The sequence below is a fragment of the Falco cherrug genome, chromosome 8, assembly GCF_023634085.1.
Source record: "Falco cherrug isolate bFalChe1 chromosome 8, bFalChe1.pri, whole genome shotgun sequence".
NCBI classification, from domain to species: Eukaryota; Metazoa; Chordata; class Aves; order Falconiformes; family Falconidae; genus Falco; species Falco cherrug.
The window spans coordinates 10,092,565-10,105,888 of record NC_073704.1 but is presented as its reverse complement, the minus strand read 5'-3'; the positions used below and the strand labels follow the sequence as shown (position 1 = coordinate 10,105,888).

Sequence of the window (13,324 nt, the reverse complement as noted above, 5' to 3'; positions counted from 1 at the left end):
AGAAGGACGCACCTCTCCATCCCTGCACGGGGAAAAACGAGCATCTACACATCTGACTTCTGGGCATGTTCTAACCTGCCAAACAGCAACACCGAGCAACAGTGCCGGAGACAACGCATCCAATTTACGAGGGACTGACGCAGCTTTCTGAAATCACAAGAATCTACCTGAAAGGCTATCAACAGCAGGGCAAGGCAAACAGCTACGTGGGGCCTCTGCGGTGCAGAAGGACGGTAAAACCTCATTACAAGTTTGCCAGCAATTAGTACAGCTTGGGGATTACCTTGCGTGTGCAGCACTCGGGGAGAAGCATGCTAGGTGTAACTGGAAATAATTTTACATGTTTCCTGCAGCCAGCATTATTTACTTTTATCCCATCTTTCTTTCCCGTGGTCTGCACCTGCGCTGGGAAGGCATTTCAGTTGTAGGATTTCACTGGGATCCCACCTGCACTCCTAGGCAGGCTTTAATTAGATGGGGCTAATAAACTACATGTCAAATGGGTGATTTCACTTTTAATCACATTTTCCAAAAGGTAATAAATAGTTCTCACAAGAAGCCCCGCTTACTGCCAGGGCAGAGCTGGGGAGCCCAGGCTGCTCCTCACAGCCCCCTGCCCAGCCGATGCTCCTCGGGACCTGGCTCACACCCCCGCAGCGGCTGCACGCACGTGGTGCTCTGCGTCTCAGACGTGCTGGCTGCCTCTCCTTTAATGCACTGAAGATTTCACCAGGCACTGAAAAGGACAAAGGGAAACACATCCCCTTAAGTTATCATAGGGCTTGAAGTGGGAATGATGGGTCTCATAAGCACTTGGGAAAATCACACCCTTTATCCACGCTCAGGGTTTGCTCTGACTGGTCTTACCATCAGACTACTTACTGCCTGTCATCCTCTCAACCACTCAAGGGAATCACAACCTTATATGCTGTCTTTAGGAAATTACCATCACAGACACCAAGGGGAAAGGTTACCTCACATCTCTTTCCTCTTGCAACCCTAAAACCCTAAAGCTTTAATTTCTTTGCACGTAAACCTGAGGTTCCATTTTATTCCTGCCCCGCCCCCCCCTCCATCCACGCTTCTGGATACCACGGTTGCAGGTTACGTGCTCTGTGATACAGCACAGAACTACCCTCGGCTTGCATCCCAGCAACCCACTCACCTGTCATTAAGTTCGTGTCCCATGTGATACATGAAAGTACTCTTAGACCCTTCGCTGATAAACAAAGTTTCATTCATGTGCTTCCTCGCCTGTGAAATCCCCAGTGCTCCCTCAGAGATGAATACCTATTACAGGTCCTAAAACCTAACCTGACAGATGGGAAGCAGTATAATGAAGGAGCCTTACTTCTTACAGAACCTCAAGCTTTCTCCTTGGGCCTCTGAAGAGTTGGAAAACAAGGTCAGTATAAATAATCTTGTATCCCAAAGCTGTTTAATAAAAACATCCCTATGTTTACCAGACTGCCGCTTAGCCATGCGCTTGCTGACAGGTCCCTAATTGGAGAGCAAGAACTTCAGGGTAGCTGCTTCACACTGATCAGAGCTCCTGGCCAGAAATCTGGGTCAGATCCAGTGTCTCATTCCCTGGAATCTGACTTCTTCTGTATTAAGAGTCTCCTTTTTGAGCTGACGTTGAGTTTGAAAATAAATATTAGTAAGTAATATCAAGCGTGAACTGCAACCCCCAGGGCAACTCTCCTTAAAAATCGTGGTTAGATCTGTATCAGACAAACACTCCTGCCCACACCTTGTGGTCTTTGGGTAGCACAGACTGTCACCTACAAAACCCAAACGAGCTTATCTCATTTCTGCCAGGAAATAGTTGTACTCAGGGATGAGTGCGGTGGCCACTTGGTCCAGAGCACAGCCAGATCGTACAGCCTGACTGTGCTGATCTTGAAAAGAAGAAATAAAACCATGATCCCTGAGCAATGTGTGTCACAGACCTAAAAAGCCTGAGGAAAACTCAGTCTTTACGTTTAATGTACAGATGTAGTGTCCAGCAACTGAACAAGAACGTTTGCATCCCATAGGCAGATAGCAGACAGCTGCCATCAGCGTCCATGGATGCTTTCCACTAAACCGCCTCTAAATAGCAGCTTCTATTCAGTATCCTACAGGAGAAAACACAGCTATAATATCTTAATATGAGGGGATGTTGTTTCGATCCAAAGTGGCATCTTAATTTCAGTTTCAGCAAATGGCAGCCTCTGTGTCAGATAATGCCCAGATGAAACTTGCCTTAATTTAGAGTTGAAGCCGCTGCTGACAAAACGTGACTTTTAACCTCAGGAAAACCAAAATTTTCTCAGTTGCTACCAATTTGCATCTTCAAGATCAATGACAAGCACCTGAGAGGGTCCCTGAAGGACCTGAGCTTGCGTATCCGTTGCTGCAGGCTCAGAAGAGGATGCTGTGCCTGCCTGGACTGTGACTCCGAGTACACTGATGGGCGAAAAGCTGGAACAGGGAACTGGAGAGTCTGTGGGTCTCTCTTCCCATGGGCCTTTTTCTGACATATAATTAAATAATGATTGCGACTTCGCCGGCTCCCCTGGCAGCTTTCGGGCTGTCAGAGCAGGCAAGCTGCTCTCAGCCTTGGGAGAGACGGCTTGCATGTGCCGAGGAGCTGCATTTTCAGATCTACGCCGGAGCCCTGTGGCACCTAGTGTGCACTGAAAACAGCATTTTTGTGACTCATTTATCACCTCTCCCTTCCCCCCACCCTGCAAGTCAGTGAAGTGGGGCGCTCCAGGGAAACTTCAGATTTGCCAGATAGCCAAATGTGATCCATCTCTGGGCTCACCTTGCCACGGGGGCACGAGCCCTCCCTCCACCAAGCTCGCTGCCACCCCAGGCTTCAGGGTTGGCTTAGGGTGAATCCACCAAAGGGAAGGAGGGGAAGGGAAAACCGGAGAGACCTGCATCCCAAATCGGAAAGGTGTGGAGGGAGGAAGAGCAAGGGAACGGGAAGTACCAGAGCCGCATGCCTGGCGTGGGTAGGTGAGTGGAACACAAGGATTTTTGGAGGAGGAAGGAGCCTGGGGCTGATGGATTGTGCTGAGGATATGAAAGATTTCTTCTCTGGGCGGGAAGGGAAGAGATCCTCTCCCATCCACACACTGAAGAGCAGCTGTAAAGCTACAGAAACTGCTGGATGAGGCAGAATAGTCCTGAAAGGGGTTCATCATCCAAGCTTACACATCTTGTCCTTCTCCCTCTTTGCCCTCAGCCCCAGTTGACAGCAGCTGGTGAGCAAACATGCCGCTCTTATTAAAAATGAAAATCACAGCCCTTACACTCTGCACTGACGTTAAAACTTCACTCCAAAGCAGACCCAAACCTTTAAATAATAGCAAACATGTGGACAACTGCTAGAGCCGGACACCACCACCGGGGCCACGGCAGCAGCAGACCACGGCTCCCTGCCTGATGCCCAGCAGGGGCTTCTCCGCAGCTTGGCTTTTCCCCTCCTGCACATCTGTGTGTAAGTGGGGAGATGCGTCCCTAGGCGTGGGCTCCTCTTTCTGTCCAAGCCCTCCTGAAACATTGCATCCTTTCCACCTCCACAATTTTTAGGGCATCGAAGTAGCTTATAGCTACTTATAACTGTATCTTATAACCATATATAGCTTCTAATTACACAGCTTATAACTATAAGGGAAGTTATTACACATGCCTTCAGACACATCTAGCAATGAGGAGATAGGATTTCAAGGCAAGATATTTTCAGCTTCCCTAAGCAACATTATTGCACTTCAGTGTGGCATTTTGGAGCCTTAGTCCATGAAGAAACACGTGGAGACATTAATGCCTTTGGGTACAAAAGTACCGAGTTACAAACCTGCATAGACTTCTGAAAGGCAGACATCACCACTATGGGCTTTTAAAGGCTATATTATTCAGTTCAAGATCAAAATCCTCGAACAAGGCAAAACTCCCTCATCTCCTCCTTCAAAACCAGGGACTGCATGTTCAAAGTTTCAATAGATGACTTCCCAGAAAGGTGGTGTCCAGCTTACACATGCCACACACCCTACACTTACTTGAGTATTCTTCATGGCAGCCTTTATCCCCAGTACCCTGGCAAAGAACGGAAATTCACAGGGGCAGAGCAAAAGCTGCAGCCAAGAAAGCATTTGAACTGGACTGCTCTGAACTGTGGCTTTCTTCAGCGTCCTTACCCTTAAAGAACAACCTGAAGGTCCCCCACACACACTTCATAACCATTAGTTACATGTCTGACTAACTTCAAACCTACCACATTGTTGAAAATCCAATTATTTTACACATTAGAAGAAAAAAAATGTGTACAGCTCAACTTATGCATGAAAACTCATCGTCAAAACTAATTTCTTAGCAGGTTTAAGCAGCCTGATAGGGAAAAAAGGCATAAAATAGAAATTTTGCTTAATCTGTGGCTAGAGGTAAATATTCTTAGCCAGCTTTTAACCATTTTGTTTCCAAGTTGTGTTAAAGAACTATGAAAGTGCCCAAATGCCTGAAGTCTGTGTTCTTCCAGTTAGAATATCATATTTCTCATTTATACATCACCTTGCCTAGCTGGTCATCCAAACACACCGCGTCCTTTACCTGTCTGGGAAGGTGTTCCTCCCAGAACAAGAGGAAAAGCACCATAAAACTCCAGTTGCAGTGCTACGTGAGCATGCAAAATAAAACACTGCAATCGCACGGCATGCACACAATCCCTCTTGCAAACACTTGCAAAAATATATTCATTTTCAGTGTCAGGAAACCTCAAACACTCAGGCTGTGGGTTTATTTCAGACCAGAATCCCATAGCCTAACAGTGCGCATCTTCTAGCATCCACCCAGTCCATACGTACCAATTTCCCCAGCGCAGATATTTTTTTGCCACGAGGTGGTGAAGGCTTACTTGGGCTCTCACTTTTCAGGGAGAAGAGGGGAAAAAAAATTAAAAAAAAAAAAAAAAAAGAGTTGGTCTGATATTTCCAGTTGCTGTAGTCAGTAGCAGGGGACAATATGCCTTTGGTAATTTCCAATGGCAAATATTTTCTTCAAAAATGCCTTTCTGAATATTGTCTGAGATGTGTTGCTTCTGTCTGGTGGCATACTCTGAACCTTAGATTAGAGGTCAAACCTCTTCCATCCCATGTGTCCTCCGTGTTCGGTACACAGCATTTCTTGCCGGTGAAGCAGAGGAAGGCAGAGGAGAGAGTTTTCTTTCTAAGGCTCTTTATATCCTACAGAGAAAGCATGGTTAATGCTAACAGGAACAAAAGCTGCTCTCAAAGGGAAATTCTGTCCTCAGCTCCATCAGAAAGGAACAAGGGAGCAGGGTTTGACAGAGCAAGTAGAAAATCGGGATCATCTGGGTTAGACAAGACTGTTGGCAGCGACTTTCTTCCAAGTTCTGATGGCTCTTAGCTATTGTCATACCTGGAACCAAGTCAAATGCACGCTTATCCCACTGTGCAAAGCTGTTTCTTTCAGCTTCTATAATTAATCAGAGGCATTACCAAACTCTTACAAAGTATGCAATAAAGAACCATCCCATATTTAAAATGCACCAACTTCCAGCTGAGATCAATCGTGCTCCTTTTAATATCCATTGCTTAATTTTAGGCCAACTAAACTCCCACTTCCTTGAGACCGCTCACGCCAAGTGCTGAGCTCCCCTGTCACCTTCTGGCCCCAGCAGGATGGACAGAGCCCCCAGCTCCCTGAGCACCAGGCCCTGGATAGCTCTAGGATCCCACCTGAGCAGCTGCTCCCCAGGGCTGGATTCCTCATTCCCATTTTTACCACCCACGTGGTGAAATGAAATGGTGAAAATGTATTTAGAATGACATCCCCCAGCTGATTCTCAGAACGCTCATGGCCGACCCTGAAGCATTTCTCTCCACCAGTACGTTTTGTACCTGCACGTGCTGTCACCCCATGGGACCTCCTGTGTTCCCACCAGCCACGCAGCTTTGCTTCTGTTTTGAAAGGAGTGGATGAGCGTCCACACTGCCAAGGATGCTCTCTGGGATTCTCACTGCACATCAGCATTTTCACAGCAACGCCATGACGCTCCTCCCTGGAACATCAGAGAGAAATTTAAACAGGAGCCATGCCCACAACATACAGGTAGCAAATCTTCCTGTCCACTGATGGGGCCTCACTGGAATGTTGTGCTTCATTTTTTAATATATTTGAAACATCATAAACCAATTTCCAGCAAAACCAGCTGTTTATACATGCTTATTCCTCCCTGCAAATCATGCATTCTGGAGCTAAAATAATTCATCAGGGCTTCCAGTCAAGACAGTTTGGAAAGTTTGAGCAAACCCTTTCAGGGAGTTATGAGAATAATTAGTTCTGCATAAATTGAAAAAAGCCAGAGAAGCAAAATAAATAAATAAATAAATAAATAAATAAATCCTGAACTTTTCCATTTCTGCATTTGAGAAAAATGTTTCATTGTTGATCTAGCATCAGCTATGAACAGTCGCTAAAATACTGTGCAATTCTGAAAAATGGTGACTGTTACACCTGCGGCTGCTGCTGCAAGAGGATGATGAACACTTCCCCTTCGGAATGACGGCAGCCATCCTGTATTATTGCTCAGACCTGAGTATTTTAAGTGAGTAAAAAAATCTACTGGTCGGAATAAAATTAGACATGAATAGCTGAGGAGAGTCTTGACCTTTTTATGTCTGTTTTTCTGTGAAATTTTGTAAACTTTATTGGAGGCCACTTCCTGCATTCACAGAAAGTTACTTTTCTTCGTTAATACCCCAATAAGTCTGTAGAATGATGTCAGAGCCAGAACGGCTAAAGAACTGCTTTTAACCATTTCCTTTCAGATAAATGTAATCATCTGCTCAAACACAGTTATCGGAAATCAGCTGAAATCTTTTGCCATCTCTTCAAGGGCTTTTCCCCCCCTCTGAGGAGCAGCATGACGAACAGTCACGTAACCAACTGCTGACAGTGGGAGATGTGAACTTTGAATAGATTGACTATGTCATACCAAGTCCTAGCTCCACAGCGCTAACTTTAATTGCCAGATAATTTCCACCTGCTCCTCTAAAATTTTGCATGAATATACAGGAGATTTCCACTATGAAGTAGATTTCAACACCATATGGGAGACTAAGTTATTCCCATTTCAAAGATGAGTTTGTGAGACCAAGAAAAACAGCTTGTTGACACTTGAAAATTGACTAGAAGAGCTTTTCTGGATGCTCTTAAGCTAGAATAAGAAAATGTATTAAGTCAAGTTAAATCGACTCTTATTCCAGAATGAGTGCTATTACATTTTGCATTCAGTACACCAATCCTCATAGACTTGCTTCTAGATATACCCGAGTCCAGAGGTTCTCAGAGGCTGTGGTTACACTTGCATTGACTTGACTGGGTCAAGCTCTTGACTAAGGGGCTGAAGGGCTGCAGGCTTGAGACTTACCAGACTTCCCAAGAGGCTGGTCCACATAAGCAGAAGCCTGAGCTTTAAATGGATGGAGACATTCCCTGGGCTGTAAATGGGCAGGAGGGGCCACAAGCCTCAAGACAAGATCTTTTTAAGCAAGCATCACACCAAGGGGCAGTCGCCCCAGTTCAACAGAAGTCCTAGGAAATCCTCAGTGAGGGGGTGATGAGGGTGGAGGTATCTCTCATCTCACCTCCCCGTAACTCTGCACTCCTGGGATTTCGTCATGCTCAAGCTTCACTCCCCAGTGTGGCACTTCAATCTTTCAGATTAAGAATTTAAGCAGGATAATTCCTTCTAAAAAGGAAAAAGGAGAAGGAAAAAGCAAAAAGCAAAAGCTTTTGTTCAATATCTGATTGGTTAAAGTATTTTCACCAAGCATGAGACCTAATTTCAACCTCTGTCTGAAGATCAGATGTATGTATTCTGCAGAGTGAAAGAGAGAAACTGTCACTCAAGACTAACTCATCCAGGAGAAGAGGTAACTTTTAGTAAGAAGCCACCATTACTTAGTAAGACTCAGTTATCTGATGATAATAACTTGAAAATAAGCACTCATCATCCAGAAAAAATACGTCAGTGTTTGCAGAAGGCTGAGAAGCCCAAAGCTGTCAGACAAAATGAGTGAGACTCTGGTGCCCAAGTCCCTTAGGCACTTTTATCCATTCCAGCCACAGCTTATCACAAAAATACCCCATGGATGCTGTAAGCATTGCCTAATTTTTCTAGTATTAACACTATCTATTCTAACCACCTGTTTAACCATAAGGGTTGAGGACAATTCCCTTCAGGCCTCATTCATGCATTCTTGGACCATCCAACAGCCTTTGTCGATAGACTTGAGATCTTCCCCTTTCTAAAGAGAAAAACGTGATGGGTTTTATCCCAAAAGACTTAAAGCCAGATGCTTCACACATGGCAAAATCACCAATCACACCCACCAAGACCGATTACCAAAATTTTGGTTTTTTGTTGTGTTTTAGGGGTGTTTTATGGTGGGTTGCTTGGATTTTTTTACCATCATGACATTTACCCAGGTGTGGTTTTCTGCACATGCCTGGACCAAAGCTTGGCCTCTTTGGCATGGCCAGGGGCACAACCCCAGGGCAGGCAGGAGTGGGCACTGCCAGCTTCCCTGCTACGTTGACCATGTGCCCAGCCCAGTCATCAGCATCCAAAACCTTGGTGAAGACCTCCTCGACTCTGCTCCTCCCAAGGGATCTTGGAGAAAAGCTCTCCCTTGGTTCAAAGTGATGCACAGCACCTCAGGCCCTCTCTCCACACACACAGTACCCTGCTGCCAGCCCTTTTCCAGATTCTTCCGTGGTCCAGCATCCTCAGGAAGCCTCCAGCCTCACCAGGGAGCATCACATCACGTCTCACCTTCAAACACTTCCTGGTCAGACCCCAGCCTTTTGCCACAACCACCCCAGTCACAAGACAAGATTTCTTCAAACCTTGTCACGTCCAACCAAGACAACTCTAACAAAATGCTAACATTAGAAACGAGCGACTCCAGTTGGAGCCCAGCTCCTTGATAACCACCTAACACATTCGCTCTCTCGCAGGGTCTGTTCTGCATTTCATCCACCCAGTGCCGCTGACAAGGTGATTTCACAGCTGTCAGAGCTGGGATCCAGTGCCTTTGATAAGGTACATCCCCTGGGCAGTGTCTCTGCGGACACCTCGTCACAGCCGTCCTCATGCTTACTGACAGATATGGGCAGCTCAGCTGACACCCCGACTTCACAGGTGTGATTTTGGCGGGGGGGAAACCTGTTCGGGGTACCTAAGCCTTGTTTATCCCTGAAAATCAAATGTCAGGACACAACCAAAGTCCTTCTCGTCTTTCTCCCTAACTGGACCTTTTCTCTAAGCGCATGGGATGCAAACAGGTTGGGGAAACCCGTGCTGCCCCCAGTGCTGTGCCTGATTTTCAGCCTTGGTCTGTCTCTCTTGCCTGGAGAGGGCAGAGTTATCAGCACCCTGATCTTCCTCTGATCTGTCAGCCTGGTGATATTTTCTCATAGCTCAGCACTACACCACTGCCGACATATTTCACATGACACACTCTACAGCCAGATGCCTCAGTTTCCCATTTGCTGTCATACACAGATAATCCCCTGAGTGCACAAGAAGAAGCTGAGGGAGAAATTAGCCAGCAAAGCCTGATGGAATAGGAGCAGAGGATACCCAGGAGGAGCAGTGGACATCAGAGAGGAACGCAGCTTGGAAAAACAGAGAAAAACCAGGTGGAGCAGAACTGCTGGGACGGCTCCATCAACTGCCCCGAGTACAGCAGCAGCCCACCAGTCCCACACCGCTGTCACCAGTGCTTTCCATGCGTTCATAAAGCCACGCCAGGCTCTGAGAGGAGCTCGCAGAGTCTATGCAGGCAGGAGGAGCAGCAGGAGTGCCGCAGGTTAAGCACCGCCTGTGCTTGCCAAATCAAGCTGGGGAAATGCGTATGGCAACTGCCTTCCACTTTGCTTGGCTCCAGGCAGTGCTATTAGTCTCTCCGCTTAATGAGCATTAACCACCATCACACAAACAAACATGCCAAGCGTTTACATACAGCCGTGGAGTCTGATGGAGCAATAAACAGATGAGCTAAGCTGCTCTTTACATAAGGATACATTTCACGCATCAGCGCGGGAGGGAATGTGATTTTTTCTGCCACAAAGCATATTCCGTGAGAAATTACAGGTGTGTTTGTCATGCACAGAGAGAATAATAATAATTTTAGGATCCCTGAATTAGGCCAATCATTCATCCATGGGGAAAAAAAAATAATAAACTAAAATCCTGCCTGACAAGCTGCCACCTGAAACTAGAGGCAGGTTCTTGACCTAAAATCATCCCTCACCAGAAAGGCATCTGAAGGAAACAAAAGGCTGCTCTTTGGTTTTTGGAAATATTATTTTTGTATTTTTTTTTAAAAAAAGTTAAATTACAAGGATCTTCAAACTGGCCGCGTGACAGGTAGGACAGCATAATGTAAGTGGTTCCCAGACTACCATCAGAAAAGGATTGTTTCTTTGTTATCTACACACATAGCAAGACAGTTCCTGTCCTAAAGTGCCTGCAAGGGGGTTAGAATATTAACAGGAGGCCTGAAACTGAAACATCTCAGGGTTGGATTTGAGTTTTTCCTTTTCATCTCCACACAGCAACACAGATGTGTCTGGAAAATGTTGCATCACTAAGGTTTCAGTTCCTCTCTTGCTTCTTGGCTAGCATCTCCAAAGGCAGGGAAAACACTAGGTAGCAAGCAACAAGGAAAAATGAATGCATGGAAAGAAGCAAAACAACAGGCACCAATTAGGTTGTTGTTAGGACTTTTTTTTTTTTTTTACCTTTCCATGGTGAATGGGAAGGGAAGAAAGAAATGAAAAAGCCCCTTATGTCAACATTTTTTAAAAGTCCAAGCCTTTAAAAATGCTTCATGTTTCAGTCCCCACAGAATAAAACACCAGTTCAAGCCAACGAGAAACTATTCCAATACAACCTGCTAAGTTATTTTTCCAGTTATTTTGATGAGTACTGAATAATTAGCACGACAGCACCTGAAAGCACCCCTTTCTGTTGTCCCAAGCCTGTGCAGGATCCTGGCTCCAACACCAGGCTCTCGCAGGGGCCAGGCGGGCGATCTCAGCCCTCCCGCCCTGCAGCAGTGACATTTGCTGCCGTGGGATGGAGAAACACAAACCGGAGCAACTGTGGGGACACTGGAGGGGAGATCAACCATCTGTATTTACTGTCTCCAGCTGCGAAGGGGGCCTGAGCAGGTATGGGGCAACGATCAGCCCCGTCCCCCTTGCATAGCAAATCTCTCCTGCAGACAGCCTGCAGAACGGCTTGAATAAATATTATCCTGATTTAATTGTTCTACCATGAGAGTTCTTGTCTCTGCGTGGTGGTGTCAGACTGCTCGGTCTCCTACAGTCCATCTCAGCTCTACATTTCCATGGTTCTGACTTACTACGGGAGCCAGATAAAAGCTTGAGTAGGGAAGGAAAGTGGTGGAGCCGTTTTTTCCACCTTTTTTTTTTTTTTGCCAAATCAAGTTTTAGAATGACTTTATTCATGTCGAGAACTCCCCTAAACCAACATGGGATCCTGCCTGGGGCCTGCATCCCTGTGCATGTACCACCATGTTCCAAATGCAAAAGATGAGGCGATTCCTTTCCTTCCTGGGTGCAGAGCAAATTGTTCATGTCGCTCCCTTTCTCCAATGCCTTTCATGATCCATTGCCATGCCATTGCCTCCTCTCACCCCACGTGGAATTGCATGCATGGGTGAATTAGCAAACCCCACCTAGCCTGCCCTGAGCAGCTCTCAGCTGGTGATCACCCTCGGCTATTTGGTGAGCTTTGTCAAATGTGACCATTTGCCTCTGCTCCCCAGTTTGCTTTCTTGTGTCCTCGTGCCAATATCCAGGCTAAAAAACCCCGGCACACCAATGCCCACGCTGCTGCTTTGCGGTTCAGCAGGGCTGCAAAGCTCAGCACCTGCTGGCACGGGGAGAACCATCCCGCTTGTCAACTGGTCTGCATCCTCATCGGAGGAGAAAATCGAGCTATCCACTCACCTGCAGAGCAGAGCCCAGGCCCAGCCTGAGGCAGGGTATCTGAAGGGATGCTGCTCCCATGGGTTGTACTCTCTCACTCCGTCCTCTGAGACTTGGCATCTGTATGTTACTGGAGAACTACAGCTACGGTACAGACGGACATAGGTGGACCTCTGTCACCCTCCCCATGTTCATCAGGTGTGTCTGTGGGTAGAAACAGAGGCTAATCATTAAGTGACATAAAAAACAAGCCTCCATGGTGGAAGTATAGAGCAGATTGTACTGAGTGACAAGAATAATAATTGATTTCTTTATATTTGAGGTCATTTAACCAACTTGTACTCATCCCTTAGATGATGCATCTAAATATGACAAAACCTGCTCAAGCCTTAAAACAACATGGGCTTTAAAACTTTTAAAGTTTTTTTACAAAAAAGCTTAAGTGGAGTCTTTGTAGCCCTACTTTTCGCCAGCCCTTGGAACTAGGTACCAACCTGTTTGGTGCCAAAATGTGACACTGCTAGTAATTCCATCCCAGGTCTCAGAAAACAGGTGTCTGAGTTACACACGAGGCACAGTACAGAGACAGTGATCCTAGAGAGACGTGGGACCAACTCCTTCCAGGTCAGGGGAGAAGAGGATGCTTTATTGGGATCAGACAACTTCAGCCTCAGATGCCTTTCTGTAACTAGAAAAACAAAGGTTCCCATTTGCTTGATTAAATTAGAAAAAAGGTAACATGGTTTCTAAATTTAACCAAATTCCAGCATATTTCAGCCGAAGCCCTGAGCACCCCACCTGATGGGGAGGAGGAGCGCCACGTCCTGTAACAGGAATTATCACATGTGCTCTACTTCCTCCGCTCTTCTCTGCTCACCAGATCTTTATCATGAGAGATCGCTCATGCTGTGCTGTTTCCTCTTCTTGTTACAATCTCCTGCACAACAGGGACTTCTCAGAATTTTAATGCTTAATAATATTTTTGACCTTTTCATTAGTCCAGCTTTTGGTTGGCTTTCATGTTAACTTCACCTTTTTTGGGTGGCACACTTTGCAGAGTGGGCAGAAACACCCACCGACACCAATTCACAGTAGAAAACAGCAAAAACAGGTTAACGTCCTCTGCAATTAGGTTTCAAAGAATTCAGGAGCCATTACAATTTGGGAAACGATACCACATCTTTCAGAACAGAAGTGGTGCCAGGTGTGTCAGAGATGACTACGTTTTGAAGAAAAACAAGACATACTTCTCATCATTGGTAAAATTAAAGAAGTTAAATAAGATAAT

The 13,324-nt window shown here is 46.0% G+C and overlaps 1 long non-coding RNA gene across 1 annotated transcript; it reads right to left on the bottom strand.

Moving 5' to 3' along the window:
* Positions 1-4,912: 4,912 nt before the first annotated feature.
* Positions 4,913-13,169, bottom strand: LOC129736674 (uncharacterized). Its single transcript, XR_008733645.1, has 5 exons — positions 12,835-13,169; positions 12,531-12,724; positions 12,058-12,240; positions 5,910-6,070; positions 4,913-5,231 (listed from the first exon to the last, which is right to left on the bottom strand). It is a non-coding gene; the product is annotated as an uncharacterized LOC129736674 (long non-coding RNA).
* Between the last annotated feature and the right edge of the window lie 155 nt (positions 13,170-13,324).